Below are 11,682 nucleotides of genomic sequence, written 5' to 3' on the forward strand. Positions count from 1 at the left end.
TTCTTTCTTTCTTTCTTTCTTTCTTTCTCTCTTTCTTTCTCTCTCTCTTTCTTTCTCTCTTTCTTTCTTTCTCTCTCTCTTTCTTTCTTTCTTTCTTTCTTTCTTTCTTTCTTTCTTTCTTTCTTTCTTTCTTTCTTTCTTTCTTTCTTTCTTTCTTTCTTTCTTTCTCTCTTTCTCTCTTTCTTTCTCTCTCTCTTTCTTTCTCTGTCTCTCTCTCTCTTTTTTGCTTTTTGTAGGGGGGAAAGTAGGGCTATTGGGGTCAAGTGACTTGCCCAAGGTCACACAGCTAATAAGTGTTAGTGTCTGAGGCCCATTTGAACTCAGGTCCCCCTTACTCTAGGGCTGGTGCTCTATTCACTACACCACTTAGCTGCCCCCTGGGCATCAGTTTCTTTTCTTTTCTTTTTTTTTGGAGTGCAATTGCGGTTAAGTAACTTGCCTAAGGTTACACGGCTGGTTTGTGTGTGTGTGTGTGTGTGTGTGTGTGTGTGTGTGTGTGTGTGTGTGTCTGTGAGTGTTAAGTGTCTGAAGCTGGAACTGAACTCAGGTCCTCCTGACTCCTGGCCGGTGCTTTACTCACTGCACCACCATCAGTTTCTTTATGTGTAAAATGAGGACATTAGATTAGATGTCCTCTTAGACTGTTTCCAAGTTTCTCTTGTATTGTCATTTATTGGTTACCCCACCCCCTGCCCATCCCCCACTCCCCAATCTGGTCTGCCTGTTGACTGCTCTCTGCTGCCATCTTCTGGTTCATATATTCTCCCCAGGCCCCTCTAGGAGAGTTCTTTAATTTAATTTAATTTTTTTTTTTAAACTCATAGACCCAGCTTTTTTGTCATTCAGAACCAGGCCTACACATTAAGTCTTTTTGAACTTCTTTGATTCTGCCTGCACTTCTCTTCCCTGAGCTCCACCTGATATTTGACTCAGAGTACTAAAATTCCTTTCACCTCCTTTCCATTCCAGTTATGCTAATCATGATCCATATAAACCATTCCTTGGAAGCAAGATTGAAAGGGGCTACCTTCATCCTAAGTTCTATTAATGCCAATGAATCTGCCCTTCTCACACGAGTACCATAGAATCTGAGAAGGAACCAGAGGCCATAGAATTCAACCTAAATCTGTCCACAAATTACTCTTTATAGCACTGCTGACAAGTTGTCATCTTGCCTTAGCTTGAAAGCATCTAATGAGAAGGGATTCTCAAATTCCCCCTGCAGCCTGTTCCACTTTTATGGAGTTCAATTGCCAGGAAGTTTTTCCTTACACTGATCCAAGACCCATCTCTCTCGAACTTGCACTATTGCTTTTAGTTCAGTCCAATGGGACAAGGAAGAGTTAGGCTGGTTCCTTTGCCGTATGATAATCCTTCAAAGACTGCTTTTTGTTTTGGTGTCCTCAGAAGTTAATACAGTGCCTAGCACATAATATTCACTTAATAAATAAATGCTTGTTAACTGACTTGACTGACTGACTCAAAGGCAGCTATCATTATTCCATTCTACCACCCTGCCCCTTTCCCAGCCCCCACGAGTCTTTTTTTCTCTAGGCTAAACATTTTCATTTTCCACAGACCTGTATTATCATCATCATCCTTCTTTCTGTATGTTATAGCTGGTCAATGTCCTAGCTAAAATGTGGTAGGTAGAACAGAATATTATATTATAGAAATCTCTATGGTGGAGTAGAGCAGGACGTTTGCCTCCCTTGTTCTGGAAAGTAAGCATCCCTTAATATGGCCTAGGCTAGCATTTATTTTGTTTTGGTGCCATATTACACTATTTACTTGTTTCAAGTTTATAGTCCCATAATACCCAGATGATGTTAATACAAACACTTGTCTGGTCACCCTTCTTCTGTTCTGTCCTGCTAAAGTTTGGTTTGACCAGTTATATAGATTTTTTGCACTTTTTCATAATGAATTTCATCTCATTAGATTTGCCCCATTGTTCAGATCTATAAAGATCTTTTTGAATCTTGACTCTGCCATCCAGCATGTTAATTGGACCTCCCAGGTTCATACCATGGGAAAATTTAGCAAGCATGTCATCTATTCTTGAATCAGATAATTGATTAAAATGTTGGGCAAGGCTAAGGACAGATCTATGGTACATTACCCTCCAGACTTCCTTCCTAATCAACATTGCTCCATTAATGAGTATTCTTTGCCACCAATCATCACCTAGTCCTAAATACCACTGACTGTATTGTCATAGGATTTAGGAAAATATTGCAGTAGGAAGAGGGGCAGAATTGAAGTATCTTGTCGCTGGAGATAATGATAGCAAAAAATTTCCCTTTCAAAATCAGCAAGAATATTTTATCCTTAGCTGAGATCTTTCCTATTGTAAGATGAAAAGAAATAGATAGTATTGAATGATTAGAACTAATGCACATAGAGGTAGCTAGGAGAGGCAGTGGTTTGAACACTGGCCCTGGAGTTAGGAGAGACTGAGTTCAAATCTGGCCTCAGACACTTGCTAGCTGTGTGACCCTGGGCAAGTCACTTAACCCTGATTGCCTAAAAAAAAAATAAACCAAAAAACAACAACAAAATAAAACACATAAGCAAACACATTCAAAATTGTATGCCATGCATTTTTATGAGTTTCTCAGGTTATGTAGTTAAAAGAAAGATAAATTTTCTGGTGGTGGTGTTTTAAAAGACTATATGTTTGGTTAATTCTATATGATGTCTTTCTCAGATAGGTGGTCTGATATAATGCATAGAAGCTTGACCTTATCAAGAAGACCTGGGATCAACCAACTTCTTTTTCTCCTCTTCCTCTTCCTCCTCCTTCTCCTTCTCCATCATCATCATGATCTTCTTCTTCTTTTTGAGGGCAATTGGGGTTAAGTGAGTTGCCCAAGGTCACATGGCTACTTTTTGTGTTAAGTGTTTGAGGCCAGATTTGAACTGAGATCCTCCTGACTCCAGGGTCGGTGTTCCATTCACTGTGCCACCCAATCTTCTTCTTCTTCTTCTTCTTCTTCTTCTTCTTCTTCTTCTTCTTCCTCTTCTTCTTCCTCTTCTTTCTCCTTTCTCCTTCTTTCTCCTTCTTCTTTTTCCTTCTCCTCTCCCCCTCCCCACTTCTTCCCTTTATTCTTCAGAAATCAGGGTTAAGTAACTTGCCCAGGGTCACACAGCTAGTAAGTATCTGAGGCTAGATTTTAATTCAGATCCTCCTGACTCCAGGGCCAGTACACTAGTCACTATGTTACCTAGCGGCCCCCCAGTCCTACTTCTGATGAATACTAGCAGTAAGGCCCTTTGGTATTTCAGTTAACTTTCTAAGACTGTAAGTGAGAGATCGAGTTGCTTATCAACATCAATGGAAGGAGCTTTTACACTGAAAATTCCCTAACACCAATGAAACCACATTGGGGACAAAAAGGATCAAAGCATGGACCGGGAGGAAGAAAACGAAGATAGAGATGAGGAAACTGAGACCAAAAGGATTGAGTGACTTGCCCAGGGTCACATACCCAGTAAATGTTTGAGGCCAAATTTGAACTCAGGTCTTCCTGACTCCAGGCCCAGCACTCTATCCACTGTACCACCTAGCTGTACAGTTTATAAATATGCAGAATTTATTTCTTTTTAAAAATATTTTTGAAAAATCAAAGATACTAAACTAATTTGAATTAGTGCAAAAGGGCATGTCAGCATTTTGTGTTAAATGTTTCACACTGTTTTAGAAATGTTTTGAGTTCAGCAAAACCCCAAAGGCATTGTTGCCAAGTATGCCTCCTCTCATAATTTTTAAGCCTTTGTTTTGAGAGAAATATTATCTGGTTTGTTTACATCAGTTCCTCAAGATCTTGTTTAGTTAGCACTATTTGATGTCCAGGGAGCCTTTCAAAGAACGTTTTGTCTCTTTTCCCCCCTCCTTTTGAAAACACAAGATTAGCCTGAGTACTTAACTTGGCAAACCTTTTTTTCTTATCTTCACTACAGGCCATCATCTCTTAGGTTATCATAATTCAGTATGCTAGAGAGCTTTCACTTTTAAAAATGGATATAAGAATCCTCAGCATGCTGCTTGATTTTAGAGCACAGATTTATACTTTGAAAATCTTGGTAGTTTCATAAGATCATAAAAAGTAAAATTTCTAAATGTTCCCTAGACAAACAATTAACTCTCTCCCTGCCCTCTTTTTTTTGAGACTGGGTCTCAGGCATTGTGAATAGAGTGCTGGGCCTGGAGTCAGGAAAATTCTTCTTCGTGAGTTCAAATCTGGCCTCAGATGCTTAACTGTGTGACCCTGGCTAAGTCACTTAACCCTGTTTACCTCAGTTTCCTCATCTGTAAAAGCTGGAGAAGGAAATGGCAAACAATTCCAGTATCTTTGCCAAGAAAACCCCAAATATGGTCATGAAGAGTTAGACCCGACTGAAAAATGGCAGAACAACAGCTCCCTATTTTACTTAATCTGGAAGTCCACATTCATGGGTTTGATCTCAATCTTGAGTCTGTTTGTTCCTCCTTACATGGCTTGGTCACCCTTCTCTCTGTGGGGCCCATGGTATTAGATTTAGTGTGAATACTCTGTCAGCTTTAGTCCTGCTGTAGACCAGAACTCCTGTGTTCATGCCATCTGCTGACCTTAGCCTCCCAAACAGACTATGGACATTCACCATGACACTCAGCTTTATTCTTTGAAGTTCACAAAAGACAAACACAAATTGGAAAAGGCTGATGATAAACCTGAAGATCAGGATCAAAATGACCTTGATCAACTTGAAATCAGGGGAGAAGTGGCCTGAAATCTAGACACAAATACAGGTTGGTATGTCTTTATTATATTCACATGATGATGATAATTTTCAATTGTATCTGACTCTTCATAACCCCTTTTGTAATTTTCTTGGCATATATTCTAGAGTAGTCTGCCATTTCCTTCTCCAGCTCATTTTACAGATGAGGAAACTGAGGTCAACAAGGTTAAGTGACTTGCCTAGGATCACACAGTTAGTAAGTGTCTGAGGCTAGATCTGAATTCAGGAAGAGGAATCTTCCTAACTCCAGGCAGGCACTCTATCTACTGTGCCACCTCGCTGCCCTTTTTATTCACAAATATATCTCTTTTAATACATGGTGTCCATTCCTGACCTCAGTATCTGCCCAAAGCTTGATCTTCTCACTAATTTCGCCACTCCTGTTCAGGGCAGCACCATCTTACCAGTCACTCATGTTCCAAAGCTCAGAATCCATTTTTGACTCGTCTTTCCCTCAGACCTCATCCTCTACATCTTTTCAGTTGAGACCATATTCTAGCTGGACTGATTGGAAGAGCTAGATGCATGTTTCACCTGGCAAAGAGAAGGCTTGGAGGAGGAGTGGGGTTGTCTTCCTGCTCTTAGACTCTTCCCCTGTCCTTGTCCTAGTAAAATTCCTAATCTATCACTGAACATATCATTCCTCTACTCAAAAATCTTCAGGGTTCATTATTGCCTGCCAAGTAAAGTGTAAATTCCAAGCCTAGCATTCAAAGCCTTTTTCAGTCTGTAGCCAAGCTACCTTTTCAGCTTTATATTATATTTCTTTCATATATCCCACATTCCAACCAAACTCAAATAGTCAAAACTTCTGTCTGATCTCTGTGCTTTTGTCTGTCCCATCCCCCATGCTTGGAATGAATTCTTCAACCTCCTTCTATGTCTGCTGAAACCCTTCTTTTAAGGCTAACTTCTCTGTGGTGTCTTCCTTATCTCTCTCTGGCTTAAAGTGACATCTTCCACCGCTCTTTCTCATAGCACTTTGTTTAATGCTCTCCTTTTAATTCTCCATTTTGCCTGGTATCACAATTATTTGTTTACACGCTTAGTCCCCACTTTTATAGTGTAACCTGCTAGAGAGCAAGGAACATTTTGTTTTTTTGTCTTTGCACCTATCATATTGTCTTGCACATTTGTTGTTGCTGTTTTGTTGATTAGTCATGTCTGGTTCTTTGTGACCCCATTTGGGATTTTTTTGGCAAAGATTCTGGGGTAGTTTGCCATTTCTTTCTCCAGCTCATTTTTCAGATGAGGAAACTGAGGCAAACAGGGTTAAGTGACTCGCTAAGGGTCATACAGCTAGCAAGTGTCTGACACATAGCAACCACATAATCATTGCTTTTGAATTAGATTTTATTTGGTTCAAACTTAAGTGATTAGAGGCTGACTGGTTAGTAACGATTCACAATGTGCACCCAACTTGAAGTATACAAGGAAAAGAAGTAAGGCTCTGTTGAACCATGAAAGGAAGAATGACTGAATTAGTATGTGTGTGTGTGTGTGTGTGTGTGTGTGTGTGTAAACACCCACACCCAACAGTAACAACTAGAAGTCATTGTGGATCCCAAACATGATATTTTTTATTTTTACATCACTTACATTTCTGAATAACTTACTAGTGAACTATCCCTTGTAACAAAGAATTAAAAAGAGAGGGGGAAAGTGGTGTAGTAAAACAAACCAACTTATCAGTGGGTTCTGATGATGTATACAATGCACCACACCTATGGTCCCTATTTCTGAGAAAAGTGAAGACGTGTAGCAATAGCAGCGGTTTTAAAAGTTGGTCACGATGCTGACTCGCAAAAAAGGAGAGCAGACATACAGGAGATGGGAGTTCTTCCTCCCCTCCTAGGTCAGGCTGTTACTTAGGGAACTACATAATGGATGTAGTGGGCGCTCTGGATTCTGTTATTTGACATCAATATCAAGAAAGACTTAGAGAGAGTTTAAAGGGGCAATCATAAAAGTGATTAAAAAAAAATTGGTCCTCACCCAAAGGCTTAAAGAACAGGGGTTTATTTTTCCTTCAGAAGAAAGGCCTGAAAGGAGATTTAATCAGGACAGAGTATAGGAAAAAGCTTAAGCTACAGCATGAGGGATTTGCTTGGATTTAAGGAAGAATTTCCTGATAGTGAGGGCTGTTAAAGACTGAAATGGGACAATGCGGAATGTTTTGGGTCTTTTTTTAGTACAGCATAGATTCTCTTTATTTTGAATGGTTCAGATTTTTTTTTGAAGGGATGGATTCTTGGGGTTCTCTTTAGCCTCATCTAAATCCCTACCACCCAAACCCAACAGTCCTCACCTTCCTTCTCTGACTTATCAAATCCCTCCTTCCATTTCTCTGCCTGACATGAAATTTTTCTTGAAAATTTGGGGATTGCAGTGCCTAACTAGATGCAGGGATTTCAAAGAGGATTGGCAGGAAGCAGACAACTCTAATTTTAAAAAAATTTATTCATGCCTTTGATTCTATCTACAACTGTCCAACATACAAAATCACCTCATACAACATTTATAGGTCATGTATCAGTAGTAGGACTGATACAAATATAGCTTGCTTTGGGTAATAGGTATTTCCTTGGAAGCATCCAAATTCGGAACTAGAATTTTCAAAACATTAGAGAAAGCAGAATTCTAGAGAAATCCTATACAGAGACCTTTTGTAAGGAGAAAAAAATCCATCTATTGGGCAAATAATCCTCTCAATTTATCTTTTGTGTGAAGCTAAGGAAGTCATGTTGGAGTTGGCTGATGACAAGGCCCACTTCTATATGAGATTCTTCAAATTAGCAACTTTGTTGAGACAAAATACTCCCTTCACTTTCTGAGGATTACTACCTGGACAGCAAACTGAACACAACAGAACACAGTCCTTGAACAAAGTAGATGTAAGTGCTCAATGGATATTTATTGAATGAATGTAAATGAATCTCTTACTCCTATATCTAGTAAATTTCTTAGAGCATCATTGACTTTAGAACCTTTTCCTTCCCTTGAGTTGCTTGGAGAATCATAGACTTTAGAACTTTTTGTCTTCCCTGGTGTCAAGCAAAGAGGTTTAGTTTTTCTGGGTCTCTGGGTGGACAAAGGGCTTCAGGTCTTCTCTTGTGGGAAGAAGGATGTCTCTTTTCATCACAGAGAAGTCTTAAACACACTTTCATCAGCGTGAAGTTTTAAACAAGTCTTTCGGGTACTGAGATAAGTAGTAACAGCACACCAGTGGCCTACTCCCTCCACCCTGGTTGACGAGAATCCATGAGTATGTGATTTTGCTATTGTTTCTGTCCCTGTGATGTCTATAATAGTATGCCTTAGATATAGGAGTATTGGATATGGGACAGATTAGACTGCTACCTTGTGAACTTCAAAATGGCAAGTGAGCCATCAGATGGGTGGAGCTAGAGTGCATGCTAGAATTTAGAGACAGCCAAGCCTCAATTCATCAGCATAGCCCAGAGGACCAACTGAGGCACAAGCCCAGCAGAGGATTGGCACTACAAGCATGGAACCCACTATGTCCATTGACCATCTTGAATTTAGAAGTAATCTCAGTGGGGCAAATGTTTCTTAACAACTACTTTAATTTAGAGTCCGTGCTCCATAGGGACCAAGTTGGTATAGGGAGGAGTATGTCCCAACTATTGAGGAGAATGACTTGTACTTGCTAAATCTTCTCACTACACATCCCTTTGTAATTAAAAAAAACCTTAGAGATTATCTAGTTAACTGTCATTTTCCAGGAAAGGAAAGTGTTGTCCAGAGCGGATAGTAATCACACAGCTATACTGAGACTAAAACCCAGTCATGACTCCTTTAATCCTCTTCTTTAACCAGTTTTTTTTCAAATGCTTTATTAATTTCTGATTTACATCATTCATTTCTGCGAGATTTTGAGTTACAAATTTTCTCCCCGTTTTTCCCCTACCCACCGCCCCAAAATAGCAGTCCCACAGGATATCCCCTCCTCCAATATGCTCTCTCCCATATCTTCTCCCATACCCCCTTTGACTTTTCCAGTAGGGCATGGTGGATCTCTATGCCCCAGTGCCTGTATATCTTATTTCCCAATTACATGTAAAATAGTATTAATAATAGTATATATATATATATATTTTTAAAATAAAATTTGATTTTAAAACTTTGAATTCCAGATTCATTCCCTTCCTCCCTTGTCACCCACCCTTACTGGGAAGATAAGCAGTTCAGTATAGGTTGTGTATGTGTAGCTAATGCAAAACAATAACATAGTAGATATATTGTAAGAGACTGACTATATTTCCCTCCCTCCTATCCCAACTCCCACTTGTTCTATTCTCTTCTTTGATCCCGTCCCTTTTCAAAAGTGGGTGTTTCCAACTTCCCTACCCCCCAACCTGCCCTTCCTTCCATCATCCTCCCTCTCATCCCCTTTCCCCTCTATTCTCCTGTAGGGTGAGATACCCTATTTAGTGTGTATTTCATTCCCTCCCCTAGCCAAATTTAATGAGAATAAGGTTGACCCATTCCCTTTTGCCTTCCTATTCTTCCCCTCCATTGTAGCCATTTTTCTTTGCCTCTTCTATATGAGATAGTTTACCCCATTCTGTCTCTCCCCATCTCCTCTCATTATATTCTTCTCTCACCTCTTAATTTCACCTTTTAAGTATCATCCATTCCTACTAAATTGATCCTCTGCCCTCTATCTATGTATACCTGTATACATATATGCACACATTCGCATATGTATTCATATACCCATATACCCTCCGATATAGACATATATATATATATATAAATTTCTATTGCCTTCAACTATTTTCATACTGAGAAAAGTTTGATCAATTACAATTATCGTTTTTCCATGTAAGAATGTTAATAGTTCAACTTTGATAAGTTCCTTATGATTTCTTTTCCCTGTTTACCCTCCCATGCTTCTCTTGCTTCTTGTATCTGAATGTCAAATTTTCTATTCAACTCTGGTTTTTTCAGCAAGAATGCTTGAAAGTCCTCTATTCCACTGAATGATATTTTCCCCTGAAACATGATGCTCAGTTTTGCTGTGTAGGTGACTCTTGGTTTTAATCCCAGCTCCTTTGCCCTCTGGAATATCATATTCCAAGCCCTTCGATCCCTCAGTGTAGAAGCTGCCAGATCCTGTGTTATCCTGATTGTTTTTCCACAATGTTCAAATTGTTTCTTCCTGGATGCTTGTAATATTCTCTCTTTGATCTGGGAATTCCAGAACCTGGCTATAATATTCCTAAGAGTTTTCTTTTGGGGATCATTTTCAGGAGGTTATCAGTGGATTCTTTCAACCTCTATTTTGCCCTCTGGTTCTAAAACATCAGGACAATTTTCCTTGAGAATTTCTTGGAGGATGATTTCTAGGTTCTTTCTTTGATCATGGCTTTCAGGTAGTCCAATAATTTTTAAATGATCTCTCCTGGATCTATTTTCCAGGTCAGTGGTTTTACCCATGAGATATTTCACATTGCCTCCTATTCTTTCATTTGTCTGGATCTGTTTGACAGCATCTTGATTCCTCATAAAGTCATTAGCTTCCATTTGCTCCAATCTAATTCTGAAGCAATGATTCTCTTCAGTGAGCTTTTGAGATTCTTTTTCCATCTGGCAAATTTGGCTTTTTAAGGCATTCTTCTCCTCATTGCCTTTTTGAGACTCTTTTGCCATTTGAATTAGTCTATTTTTTAAGGTATTATTTTCCTCAGTCGGGGCTGTTGACTCTCGTTTCATAATTTTCTTGCAGCATTCTCATTTCTCTTCCCAATTTTTCCTCCACTTCTCTTATCTGCTTCTTAAGGTCCTCTATGGCCTGTAACCAGCTCGTATTTTTCTTGGAAGTTTTTGATGCAGGAGTTCTGACTTCACTGTCTTCCTCCTGTTCCATGCTTTGATCTTTTTAGTTCCCAAAATAGGAGTCTAATGTTGTATTGCTTTGCTTGGTTTGCTTCCTTTGCCTGCTCATTTTGTGTAATGCCAAACAAAGTCAACTCCCCAAGGTTCAAAATACCAGCATAGGTGCTCTCCATTTTATTCAGTGAAAAATTAAGAACAGACAAAATAAAAATATAGCATAATTCAAAATACAGCATTTACCAAGTGTAATCAATCAAGTACTGCCCCACCCCTGGACATTACATTTATTTAATCAATCACAAAGTCTGTCTTCTAAATACTACTCCACCCCTAGGCTGTACATTCCTTTAGTCAACCACAAAGCCCCTCTTCTCAAATGGAGATTAGTTTCCAGTCATAAGTAAAGTATATTCATTTGTTCAATCACAGAACATAAAAAGTCAAAAGTTCCCCACCCTTGGATTACAACTGAATAGGCCATCTACCCCAGAGTTACAACAAGCTTAAGCACAGCATTTAATACCCAAAGTGAGGTCTTTTCTTCATCTTGACCCGAGGCAAGTTCTCAGCAATCTTTGTTCCTGGGGAGACAAAGCTTATAAAGGCCACAAGATACATTGCCAGTGTCTTCATTAATTCATTCTCTGTCTGCAGAACAGTCCTAGGACCCCTGAAAACATTAGCAAAACCCCTTTCCAGGATTTCTGTAAACATACAACAAGAAAATCCTTTTTCAGGGCTTCTGAACCAACAGGAAGGTTCCAGAGCCTCTGCAACAACAGCATTGGCCTTCCCCAGTGGACAGAATTCATTCTCTGTCTGCAGAACAGTCTCAGGAGCTCTGAACCAACAGCAAGGTTCAAGGACCTCTGCAACAACAAGACTATCCTTTACTAGTGAACAAATCTGGCAAAACAACATCAAAACAGACAGACAAAGTACCAGCATAACAGCCATGTCTCCTCAGTCCTTGGCAACTCTGGGTGGCAGCTCTCAAAAGTCCTGGGCAATTCAAACTGGCCCTCAGCAATCCTC

Source organism: Petaurus breviceps, unplaced genomic scaffold (genome assembly GCF_028583685.1).
Source record: "Petaurus breviceps papuanus isolate PSGF00001 unplaced genomic scaffold, PetGlider_PUasm1.0 229, whole genome shotgun sequence".
In the NCBI taxonomy this organism is placed as follows: Eukaryota; Metazoa; Chordata; class Mammalia; order Diprotodontia; family Petauridae; genus Petaurus; species Petaurus breviceps.